This window comes from Asterias amurensis, chromosome 3, assembly GCF_032118995.1.
Source record: "Asterias amurensis chromosome 3, ASM3211899v1".
In the NCBI taxonomy this organism is placed as follows: Eukaryota; Metazoa; Echinodermata; class Asteroidea; order Forcipulatida; family Asteriidae; genus Asterias; species Asterias amurensis.
The window spans coordinates 11380559-11394061 of record NC_092650.1 but is presented as its reverse complement, the minus strand read 5'-3'; the positions used below and the strand labels follow the sequence as shown (position 1 = coordinate 11394061).

Genomic DNA, 13503 nt, shown 5'->3' with positions numbered 1-13503 from the left:
AGACCCCTATAAGGCTCACGGGGGAGCCTTGTAGTTTCTAGAAGTATGCATAAGGTACGTCGTCTAACCCAAAACGAGGTGGGCGCAGCCACTGCAAGTAGTGGCGGACGTGCGAAATAGCTCCATTTTGGGTTAGAATTATGACGCCATGCATAAATATTGAGAGAGGCGTATAACACCCTCCCCCACATTACATTTCGAAATATCTGTGTAAAGCGGCATCCCGCTAGTTACCGTTAATTCTGTTCATCTATGCAAAGTTAACAATCACAGTGCCAACTGTTGCTTTGGTAAAAATTGGTAAAGATTGATGTAAAACTACCACTCCTTTGTTATCACAATAAGGGTTAAAATTTGGAAGTGGTTCTGTAGAACTAAGCGCATCAACTTGTCAGTCAATTTAGGATGAATTGCCTATTATTCATGTTTTTAGGAAAGGACCATGCAATACTACATTTAAAATAGTAATACAAATCTTCAGGAATCCACACTTTTTGTGTGAGAAAAGACTCAGAATTGTAGATTCATTTTAAACTACAGATGTACTAGTCTTCAGCTCGTACATTCTATTCAATTATTAATAAATACCTTTGACGGTTTCAAGTCTCTGATTGGTCAAAACCCGGTCACGTGTGGGAGTGTTAACGGTGGTATAAAGACCGGCTTTGGAAATAGCAAAATAGTGGCCACTAAATCAGTGGCCACTGTATCGCACGCTTGTTTATATCTCTATAAGTTTCATTGCAACTTTGCGCAATTCACGTTCGCGCGCTAAAAATGTATACATTTTGAGTGCGTGCGTGTAACATGTGCGCGTGTATACACTGACACCCATTGATCTCCATTATACTGACTGGATAGGGCATTGTGTTATGAGAAACAAAATACAATTTGGCTAAATCTAAATACAAAATCAAAAACACGCAAAACACAAGGTATTTGCTGCCAGTGGCCGTCACTCATGCTTCTCCTTTTCCTAAGTTGTTGACATTTATTTTTACGGCTCTGACATTACGAGGTGGAGAGCGCCCTCTCTTGGTGATTGGCAGATAGTCTAAAGTTTCCCACGTTGAACAACAGTGAAGCTTCGGCGCAGCGGCGGGAAACACGGTAGTCGGATCCCAGTCTCCATTCATGTATTTACTTCGTGTGCGCATGATGGTTACACCACTGGGTAACGGCAGTTGGGCTGAAAACCTTAATCGGGATTTAAAAATAAGCCGTCTTCGTAAAACCGCAAGTGTCAGCTGCAAGGAAAACCGTCTGCATGATGCAGTTCGAAATTCTACAGAGAAAAGGTATATCTTTGGTTTTTAATATCCCTGTCAAAATACACTTCCGTAAAACCATTTGGCACTTCCTTGAACTGTTTTCATGATACGTGTACTTTTTAAGCTGCCTCCAAACTACGGTCATGACACATTGACGGGCCAGACTATGACATTAGTATTACTATGTAGTCAAGCGAAGCTTCCCACGGTCTCCTCTCACGTTGTGGTTTACATATACATGTATGTATATACATGGACAATGTACATGTTACCGGTATTTTAGCAGTAGTCCCGGATAACTTTCCGTATGGCGCCACCACCTTTTCACTCATTTTTACAAAAAGGGATATATCAATCAGGTAAATTAGATACTATATTATTTTATTTCGAATGAAAAAGTGGTGGCGCCATACCGAAACTTTTCCACCATTTATTCCAAACATTCTTTTTGAGTTATTACTTATAAAAATAGGACTATTACTTTCTCAGTTCATAGGCCTAATTGTTTGTTGATGAATTCCGACCTGGGCCCTGGGTGTATCAAAATGTACACCTATCAATTGTAAGACGCACAACTTGACCCCTGGGGAGGGTGCGTCAAGTCTGCGTCTTTACTCTCAATAAAGTGATGGTGGGTACATCAAAATCCAATAGTCGTCAGTCAAACAATTTTTAACATGTGCGTCGAGGTACGCCATGTTCCGTCGATGTTTTTTGTTTATTTGGTGAAGAATCAAATAATGAAGCCAACTTTCCAGCTCCCTGTCTTCGTATGATGTTGGTATTTGCAGACATTCCAACCTTTCAATGCCACAACCTGTATTTTGCTCGATCTAATTAGCCGCTATCGTGATTGCGATCGTTTATTTTGCAGCAAAACACGCATCCGCTGTCGCTCATCGGTCGAGCACAATCAACAAATTTGGGCAACAATTTTTTGCGCAGTTTATAACTTGCGCTATGCAGAACAGGCAGTTCCAATTGTGTATCGAGCAATTTGAAGATTGTGCACCATCGTGTACACATGTGCACGGTGTGCTTTGAATTGCGGTTATTAGGACCCCACTCTGTTTTCTGTGCATTTTAATATCTAGTGCGCTGGGTCCAGCTCGTCTCGAAAATCGAGCGGTACCATCTCGAACACCTCAAATGGTGCATGCACTTGCAAAACCGCGAAACTCGCTCTCGTAGCTGTAAGGTTGAATTACTTTGTATTCACTGCGCCTGCGTTGGTCATAGAGACTTTATGTGCGTCGGTAATGTGCGTTGTTTTCCGCGGTTGGTTAGTCAAAAAATCGTTCGGAGGACCGTCCAAATCTGCAACAAGTGTGTCATTTTCTTTAATCAGTGTGGGTCTTTGGACTCACAAATCCGACTCGCATGTGGACAGTGACGCATCCTCCCCGGGGTCAAGTGGTGCGTCTTACAATTGATAGGTGTATTAGTATTACTCTTCATGAGGAGTAAACATTGTTTACTTTCTTATAGTTTCACATTGACTGTCACTATTCAACTTTACTCTTCCCAATTATGCAACGCGACTTTTTTGCAATAATGTAATGCACGATTGCTATAAATAGTAATTAGTAGCATGGGAGGGCAGAGTTAAAAACCCAGTGTGTGCCAGTGCAAGTTTACGAGTGCTCGAGACGGTGCTTTCTCAATGCCAAAAAACACTCACCACATTTGATCAAAATATCATCCTGGGATTTATCGGCATTTAAACAGTGATTTTCCTAAAATTAAAGGAACTTGAAGATACATGCAGGTCTAGGACGACAATGTAATGAGGTGGTGGACAACTGTAGTTTTGGTATAGAGGTTTATAACTTGGTGTTTTTCTTTTGTTAAAAACTGCTAAATTGTTGGTTTTACAGCACGTTGACACACACGGTACACACACACTGCATGATGGAACGAGCCATTGCTTCACAGGGATATAGGTTGTACAGAAATAATAAACATGTGGACTGATAAAGTACAACACCTCAGCTTCTAAATTTGATTTATATATTTTTAATCAAAAATTTGATATTAAGAATAATGAAGTGGATTGATGCATGCATGTCCGCCCCTCTAGAATAATATTTCAAATTAATGCCTCCACACGAAGAGTGGAGCAGGTCCATTTTGTGTACGCCTAATGCAAAGCGAAACGCAAGTTGCAGTGTCAACTAACCGCGTATGATACCTCAACTGTAGCCTTGCTCAAGGCAGTCGCATAATTCGCTCCGAAAAGACGCCGCTGTAAACCTACCGGTATATATACCGGTTGGTTTACAGCGGCGTCTGTACTGTGCGTGGTGCGTGTAATCACACCGGTGTGAAGTTACATCGTATTTGATTGGACTAAAGTTTTGAAGTTTTCACTATTTGCCCCTGTGTTACGACAATATTAAACAATTACACTTTTTTACAGGACTCGTAGGGAAAATACTGAGTAAACAGTGCTGAGTAAACGGTGTACAGCTAAAAACGAAAATTTGTAATTTGTAATTTTTAAGGCGATGCAAATTTAAAATCTTAAAGCATCACAGACCTTGCTGCTAAACTTATGATTAGAACTACCTTGAGCTACCAGGCAATCTTGGTAGTCGAGTTGGAGTTTCAAAGGCTCCAACCTTTCAACCTCAATAGTCAGCGAGGCATTGTTGGCTTCAATCTTTGCATAATTAGAAAGTTAAAATTACTAGCTGCTTACCATGTATGACTCCAACCAAACTTCTTGCTAACAAAACAGGTACTGGCAGTGTAATCCACAATTTACGTAAGTTTGAGATCAATGGGTCATCTGGGTCCTGAGAAAATAGTGAAAAACCGATGACACACTTTATAAGCGCTTAAATGTTTTCAGCATTCGTGCCTGCAAGGGTTAAATTTTTTAGCAGCATTGATTTCAGTCATTTTGCTTTCCATTGTTGACTACTTGCAGCTGCAGTGCAAGTTGCCTCCATGTTTTGTGCAAGGGGAACGTCAACACCAAAACCTCATGCAATATGTGCCCATTTGAAATTCTGGATGTAGAGAAGAAGTGTAGGTTACAGTGCATTTCATTACTCACAGTCTTTGATTTCACATGTAGCGCATAATGAGGTAGGTATTATAGCCAATCTGAACTTCAAAAAAATATTTCCATAAATGTGGAATACTGTTTGAGTAATTTCTTACATTCTGAAATGTTCGTGTTTTCTTTGCAGGTCTACGAGAAATATGACCTGAAAAGCTCATAGTAGAATGAGCTCATAGTGTTTGAGTTCTGCTCAGATGTTGTCTGGCCACAAGGGATGTTAAGGTAAAACTGCTTTGAATTATCATGAAAACTAACCATTAGTGAAATATTAGAACAAAATTATGAAAAGGCATCAGTTTAGACGAACATGAGTACAGATGCAACAGGAGAATACATACTTAAGTGTTGGTTAGCTTGTTCTGCTGTATTGTCTCCATGAATTGTATCATATGCTTATAGAGTGACAGCAAAACAAAACACTGTACTCAAAATGTTTTGCCCCTCACGTTTACATGACTACACTGTTCTTTGTACTCTCACTGAGGGTTACCCTATCGTCCAGGAAATACAATTGCACAAATTTATAAGTCTCACTGTCTTTTAGAATCCTTGCATTTCAGTAATGGTTGCCTTACGGTTGGTAATCGATGGTATCTGCAGACAACACTGGTTCACAATGACCATTGGTCCATGTACAAAAAGCGTGGTTTTAACACTACTAAAGAATGATCCACACAGATTTATCTTGGCCCTAAATTGTGTTTTTTCCTGCTTTTTTGAAAACAACATTTTGTTTACTCAACAAATATACGAACAACCGTTTACAAACTATAGATAGCATTTTATTGGGACCCTATGTGTTTTGTATATGTGTAAATGTAAAAAGATGTAGCTTCAAGATGATATACAAGTAGGGGGTATGAGAGCACAATGGCACAGTTTGTGTTATCACCAAGCCACATTTTAAAAACAAAAATCTTATTGAAAAACAGAGGGGTTTGATCTTAAAAGAACAAAAGCAACACTCCTGTCAACAACAAGTTGTTGTGGAAAGTCAAATACTACCCTACTACATGGAAGAGCACATATATGGGGGCATCAGTTCATGCTGTTATCCTTGCTCTTCACAAAAATCTGTTAAAAATCCAGGTCAGTTAAATCTATGTTCAAAATCTTTGTTTGCAGATATGGTTGATCATCATTATTTGTGTCAAGGTCGGTTCTGCACTCAAGCTTGCAAGAAGAAGATTAGACTCGGGTCAGTGCATTGTATCAATGAGAATATGTGGTTTTATTGTTTACGCGTAATTTACACAATGTGGTTAAATGGACCATGCAATCGCCACAGAAAACATAATATCAAAGATCTCATGAGAGGCGTTGTTTGGAGATGATGGAGTCTTTTGTGTGTATGTTGGTGAAGAGAGCAATTCTATGCACGTCAGCACCCCTAAAGAGCGTGCCTATGAAGACACAACTATTTTACTTGCCAAATCTGTAGGTAATAAGGGAGTTCATGCTTTTGTGGAGAGCTCATTAAGCCGAAAAATGTGCAAGGTTGTTTTGGTGTAATTTTAAGAACAAATTTGAAGCTAGGCTCACTCGATTAACATCGTCGATGATGTTCGCGTCGGTTTGTGTTTTTTTACCGATAGGCATGACCATGAGTCCACAAAATTCATCCATCGAACAACTTTAGTATAAAATCGCGATAGGTCAGACAACTCGTCTCTCGGACAACTAGACAGACTGACAACTCGATAGGTAAGACAACCCAACCTCGAACAACTTGACACTCTGACAACTCGCCGCTTGTATTGTACGCACGGTAAATTTTTTGAGCAAAAAGTTATTCAAAATTTCACCAAAACGAGTGGGCAAACTTGTCGTGGTAAGTACTCCCCACAAAAGAGCTACTGTAAGTGACATCGGGGGAAAGTTTTGTCATAAAAATGTGGGTTTTTATTGGGAAAACAGTTTCCACGCCTTGGACTAAAAAAAAGGCTCTACTGGGGCTATTTTGGGTAATTTGAAACAGTGATAATTTCAGAAGGCAAAATGTTTACTGTCTTTGTGATAACAAAAAAATGTGATGTACATGTATGTCTATGTTTTCCCTGCTGCCCGCTCAGCTGTTTTGGCAAGAAAATCTGTAATCCAAGTTACTAAGAAAAGCTGGCCTCACATATAAAAATAAAAATTGTGTTTAGAAACTTTATAATTATATATAGTTACATGAAAAATAACAAATTTAGATACATGTACTTGAATAACTGAAAAATCAACAGGTTGTTTCTTGAATAATAACAAACTACTGAACACAAGACAAAGTTTACACAAGTAATATGGCGAGAAAGAGTGTTTCTTAAGCTTTAAATTGATACATAACTTGTTCTAACATGCGACGGTCGACAACAAAGTGTTTCATAAATTTCAAAATTTTCTTTGTCCAAACGTCAAAAATTCACATGAAAACATCAAACCCATGTGCTGTGGAAGCACTTACCTCTTCCTTTGGAAAGTTTAGACTGCTATAGATGTGATTTCTCAGCCAAGTCAAAATTGTCATGAAACTCAGGGAAATGTGTGTGTGACTGTAGCACAGGGATGTGGGATACATTTTTAGTATGTAGACGGCCAAAGGGGATAAGCTTTGAAGAACAAAAAAGGCAAAAAAACCTCCTACAGGACATCCTCTAGGTCCGCATTTGTAGTGGGTTCTCTACGCTCTTCCTCAGAGAACCTCTTGGCCAAATATTGCACTGTCTTTAAACTGGTTCACTACTCGTTTTCTGCTGCTCCTTAAAATGTATGGAACTCATTACCATCACATTTTCGCCATGTAACTATACTCAGACAGTTCCCAAGAAAGTACCGGAGACTCATTTTTACCAAAATGCTTGACTGGTGTCTCATATGAAAGAATTTGTGAAAACAATCACTTTCAAATGGTAAAAAAACAATGAGACCGAACGTTGAATTTAATTGGTGTTTTAACTTGCTGCCCTGAAAAGCTCATAAGAGATAACGCCATTAAATTTGATGTTTTATGAAAATTAAGTTATTTACCATGGGGTTTTCTTGGTCGACAGAATCTCAGTCACCTTGTGATCATAGTCAAGGGAGGATATGACCACAGTGTTGTTACTCTTGTCGGCTTACAATGTACGTGATGTGGTTGGTTTTGGTTCATGAGGTTGGAGCTCAGATGGTGACATATTGTTGCCTGTGGTTGTCTTTTGGTAGGGACTTCTTGAGGATCACAAGATCTGGATTTTGTGTGTGGTTTCTCGGTACTGTAGTCTGGCCTTCTTGACGAGTTTAAGGATCTGCATACAGACTTGATAGGTTGAAGGTTAGGGTTTGCTTTAGGGCTTAGGTATAGGTAGGGTTGTGATCATGTCCACATCTGATCACGACCTGAAGGTAATTGAAATTCTGTCGACCTACACTTTCAGACGTTTACCAATAAACCCCACTGCGGCCATGGATCATTCTTCAACACCAATTCAAGCAACAACTTAGTCACTATCAAAAAGGACATTCACGTCAGTCAATCTGACATTCTTGTTTTTACAATAGCAAATGGGAGAAGGCAAGATTGATATGGACAGAAATTACGATGAATACCAGTTCAGTGCAATTTAGATGAGGAAACAAACAAAGCCTCAAGTTGTGTACATGCTTTGTTGCAATTTGTTTGGGTCGCATACAATTTCTTGGGAGCTCCTGGTATATGGGGTTTATTTATCAAGAATAGGTCTTCTATTTTTTCGTTTTGCAAAAAGTAACAAAAGTAAAAATTCATTTGTTGATTTTTATTTATTCATTTTTTTTCTTCAAATTTGTATGCATTCTCAAATGCTTGCACTTCAGGTATCACAACTTACATATATAAAATAACAAACCTGTGAAAATTAGGCTCAGTCACTCATTGGTGTCGGGAGACAATAACAGGTAATTCCACCCTTGTTTCCGCACGTTTCAGATTTTCATGACATAGGTTTTTCATGGAATTATATTTCAAAGGGACTCTTTCACCATTAACTTCTGTAAGCCTTATAAGTTATCTGTAAATCTGTGAACTTTAAATTTCTGTTCTGTGTAGAAAGTGTCCAATGGCTTTAAAGACATTGGACACTATTGGTAATTGTCAAAAACCAGTTTTCTCACTTGGTGTATCTCAACATATGCATAAAAAACAAACCTGTAATAATGTGAGCTTGACACGGTTGTCAGAGTGGCGAGAAAGAAAAAGAACCCTAGTCACACAGTAATCTGCTTTCAGATGCTTGATTTCGAGGCCTTATACTCTAAATCTGAGGTCTCGAAATCAAATTCCGTTTCTCACAATGTTTTATACTATCAATGTCTCCCCATGACTCGTTACCAAGTGAGGTTTTATGAGAATAATTATTTTGAGTAATTATCAATAGTGTCAAAAACTTCAAATGCGTTCAGCACAGTACTCAAAGTAAATCGTGGGGGGCCTCTTGTATGTTTGTACGCGCTAAAAAAAAAGAGGAGTTTTTAACCTCTTTCCCTTTGTTTCAGTTAATCATACCACTTTGTGTTTCTCCTTGTACATTATTTGAACTAACGGTTCTATGAACATGGCCCTTCAAAGTAGTAAAGCATAGCTTATGCTCTTTTCAGATGTATAAAAAAATGCCAAGTGTAAAAAAAAAAACTACTCATTTTGCTTGAACACATCACATGATGGCATAGGGAGACCACCAGCAAAGATCGCAGTACTGAAAATTTACAAATTGTGAAAATACAATGCAGGGTGATTAGGGTGGATCCACTCTCAGCCCCTTTCTGTCCCGATAAATGCGACCCTACTCGGCCTGAGTCATCGTCAATACTATTCCACATTCATTAAATCCCTACCAACCGAACCTTCCCAAATTCACCACACCTACATTCCTACATACCATGTTCTCAATGTGCCCATTCACAATACCCAAACCAAACCAAATATCAAGTCCAAATAAGGAACTCTCTGAACCTAGACATATTTTTACTGCTGGTGCCAAAATACAACTTAAAAAGAACTGGGCTGCTTGACCAACTCTCCGCAAACTAAAAAGAGACTATAGAATTTGGCGCTACCAAAAACTAAACAAGTTACACCAAATGGTAACACTTTTACACGCAGGCTCCAAGCTTTGATCCTCGGCAGTCAGCGAGGCATTTTTGGCTTCAGACTATGCATAAATAACTCACTATCTGCTTACCACTGCTGAGTCCATCCAATCGACTTTAAAGTGTCCTTTTGGTTAAAAATCTTTGTTCTGACACCTGGTTAAAGTGTTTGGTCAAGGTCTTGGTTTAAGTGGTAAGGCTAGGTTTAGTGTTAGGGTGGGGTGAGGGTTAGGGTAGGGTATGGGAGGGTATGGGTTTGGGCTAGGGTTAGGTTGGGCTAGGGTACGTAGGTTAGATCATTGGGGTGTCAGATCATTGATGTGCTAACTGATTGATTTGGATACACTAAAAAGGTCATGAATTGCAGCATGGACTCGCACTTATATCGACGAACCAATCCCTTTGCAGGTAATAATTGTTTTTCAATATTTAGCATGCGAATCCACACAACACAATCAACATAAGCAAATCTGAGAAGGTATGTTCATCATCAAGGACCAAATTTGGTCATTGCTTAGCAAACAGCAAGCAACTAAATTTTCCAGCAAACATTGTTACGATCCTGGACAGTCAAGTTAGAGCATGCCAACAGCACTGGAATACATTTAATCTGATAATCATTGAAAAGCGCAATACCTACATGTAGACCACTGTCCAATACATCTGGCTTTCGCGCAGACACATGCAAAACAGCAGCAAATGATCAGTTCCCTGTTCCCACTAACGGTACATAGCTACAACGTGTCATGGGCTTGGTAAATCACATGGGTAAAATAGGTTTAACTCTAACCCGAATTCAAAAACCACGAACAATTGAATATATTCTTTGTGTTGACATAACGTCTGTTTGATCTTTACTTTTAGTCATTAAAGTGCGCGTCCCGGTTGACCTTTGTCATGCCCGTGTGCCACACAGACATCTTTGTCACTCCAAGCTAGTCAATGTTTTGCCCTCTAGCAGCAAATCACACAAAAACTGGCGCTACAACCAAAAAGCTATTTTCATAGTATATTACCACAAAAATTAGTATGTTAGTGACCTATTTTATAAACCTTGCTTATATTTTAGAACTGGGCTGTTATCGTGACTTATTTTTGTGAAAAATTAAAGGAACATTACAGAATTGGTTTTGCTAGCTAAAAAGTTGTTGTCAGTGTCAGCACTTTATGTATCTACCACAAACATAAACTGACAAACCTGTAGAAGTTTGAGATCGGTCCGCCATCGGAGTCACATGAAAATAGTGACAAAAATGACTAAAAATTTTGCATTGCATCTTATGCAAAACAAAAATGAATAAAACTCTCACTGAACGATGAACTCCAAACGCGAAATTAGATTATTTATTACTCATCAAATATGACACTTCAGACAGAAATATTTTAAGGTATGTTTTCTACCATCATCATCATTAGATCATGTAAGTTTTATGTAAATCTGTGATCTTCAGGAATTGTTAGAAATTGTGATGCAAGTTAAACAATAAAATAGCAACACATTGTTTTAATTAATCTTTAATGTTTAACACTTTATTTTGTAGAAAACAAAAATTCTATTTCTACTTTTCGTTGCATTTATTTTAAATAAATAAGACTTTTTTTAATACTTGTTTAGGTTTCACTGGGTTTTCAATGTTTAAAGGCACTGGACACCTTTGGTAATTTTGTTCTCACTAGTTGTATTCTGACACATGCCTTTATAGCAAATCTGTAACAATTTTGACTGAATTGGTCAGCAAAGCAAAGGGAATTATGACAAAAATCCTTGTTTGAACACATTTGTGTGTTTAAGAAATAAAATTCTCAAGGCCTGAAGTCTTTGAACATTTGAAAAATACATCGGAGGTAACCTATTCTCACAATGTTTGATACTATCAACAGCTCTCATTGGTTTATGTTAAGTAAGGTTTTATGCTTACTGTTATTTTGAGTAATAATAAACAGTGTCCAGTGCCTTCAGGCTACGCTAAAAAGCTTTATTTGGTTGAGCTGTTTTAATTCTGCTTCAAGATTGTTTGTTTCAGTAGTTGGCTTTCTGAATAAACTCCAGCAACTTAAAGAATCATTACAGAACTTGGTTTTACTAACAAAACCTTTGCTGGCAATGTATTATACCACAACTGACTCTTTGTAGAAGTTTGAGGTCAATCTGCCATCTGGGTCGAGATAAAATTGTGAAAAACCAATGACACACTCTGCATGATATCGACTACCAACCAAAACTTCATAAAATGCTCACTTTGCGGAAATTGTTTTTATATTAAATTTACTCATCAATATGACGCTTCAGACAGGAGCACTCTGTATAGCATAAGTTGCAAGTTCCTTAAATGCAATAAGTCTCATTCGACTTTCATGATAATTTTGTTTATGTTTTCTGCCATTGCATCAATGCCACAATGCCACTGATTACCTAATGTACCATTTTGTGGGTAAAAATCCATGTCAATATCAGTTACGGTAGCCTTGTCCTTTTTGTCTTGCCTAAAAGGGCGCACGATACTGCACAATCTTTGAGGTATCCATGGTACCACATTGATTCCCAAAATTGCAACATAGATTTTTCATCATGTACTCTTTATTTTACTTATCAAGTAAGAAAACCTGAAGGGAAACTGACTTGGTAGATCTTAAACAACTTAGGTTTGAACAAGGAAAAGTTTACTGGAGCGGCCCGCTTCAGTACATTTTTCTTTGTTCAAGCCCCATTGCTTTATGTTACTTACAGGAATCATTGACAGTTAGACAATCAAAGATGCGCGAGAAGATTTGCGAAAAGATGGGCAGGGAGGCAGCCCAGCAAGGCCTAGTGCACAGGATGCTCAAGTGCCTTCTAGTGCCTTCTGATGCCAAGAAGCTTTTCTGTAGTGAAACCCTTTCCATCATCACGCAAGACACACATGGCAAGGTACACTCAAGTTTTTTGTTCTTCTAGATTTAATTAAGTTGAACCGTTTTCATTAAAATGACCTAGTTGTGGCACATTGAAGCCAACTTTGTGCGTCTGCCTTCTACACAAGTTTGGCAAGTCATTGGTGTCTTTAGGTATGCATGAATTTAATCTGCATTATGGAAAAAGCTTATTGCCTTCATGGAAGAAGTCGTTCCCAGTGGTGTATATTTTCACTGTGCAACTATTTCCCAGAATACCTAATTCTTGGTCTTAACCCCTGGAACTTTGAGTTTGAAACATCCTATAATGGATAGCTGGCGTGCTAGGCTTAAATTTTTTAGCAGCACTGATTTCAGTCCTTTTTGCTTTCCATTGTTGACAACTTGAAGCCGCAATGCAAGCTGCCTCAATGTTTTGTGCAAGGGGAACGTCAACACCAAAACCTCATGTATTATGTGCCCATTATTTGTACTCTTGGATGTAGAGAAGAAGTGTATGTAACAGTGCTTGTCATCTCACAGTCTTTGATTTCACATGTAGTGCATAATGAGAAAGGTATTAAAGCCAATCTGAATTTCATAACATATTTCTATCAATGTTGAAATCGGTTTGAGTAATTTTCTAAATTCTGAATGTTGGTGTTTTCTTTGCAGGTCTACAAGAGACATGACCTGAAAAGCTCATAGTAGAATGAGAAGATGGAAAACCTCTTCAAATGTTTAGGTTCTGCTCAGATTTTGTTTGGCGATGAGGGATGTTCAGGTAATACTGATTTGAATTATCATGACAACAATGACCAATGGTCCATGTATAAAACAATACATTTATAACAGGACTGAAGAATGATCCATACCGATATATAGTCGATATAAATTGTGTTTTTTCCTTCTTTTTTGGAGAACAATATATTTTACTCCACAAATAATACGAACAACAGTTACATATTATAGATAGCCTTTGATTTGGACCCTTTGCGTTTTGTATGTGTAAATGTAGACTGAGGTAGCTTCAAGATGATATACAAGTAGGGGGTATGAGAAAACAATGGCACATGTGCAATTACCAAACCACATAATAAATGAAAATCTTTTTGAAAAACAGAGGGGTTTGATCTTAATAGAACAAAAGCCACACTCCTGTCAGCAAAAAAATAAAAATAAAAAATTCCACTCTCTACATGG

At 38.2% G+C, this 13503-nt stretch overlaps 1 long non-coding RNA gene across 1 annotated transcript; it reads left to right on the top strand.

The window, feature by feature from the left end:
* Nucleotides 1-1116: 1116 nt before the first annotated feature.
* Nucleotides 1117-13077, top strand: LOC139935329 (uncharacterized). Its single transcript, XR_011785798.1, has 5 exons — nucleotides 1117-1298; nucleotides 4469-4563; nucleotides 5467-5539; nucleotides 12158-12337; nucleotides 12976-13077. It is a non-coding gene; the product is annotated as an uncharacterized lncRNA (long non-coding RNA).
* Nucleotides 13078-13503: the final 426 nt, after the last annotated feature.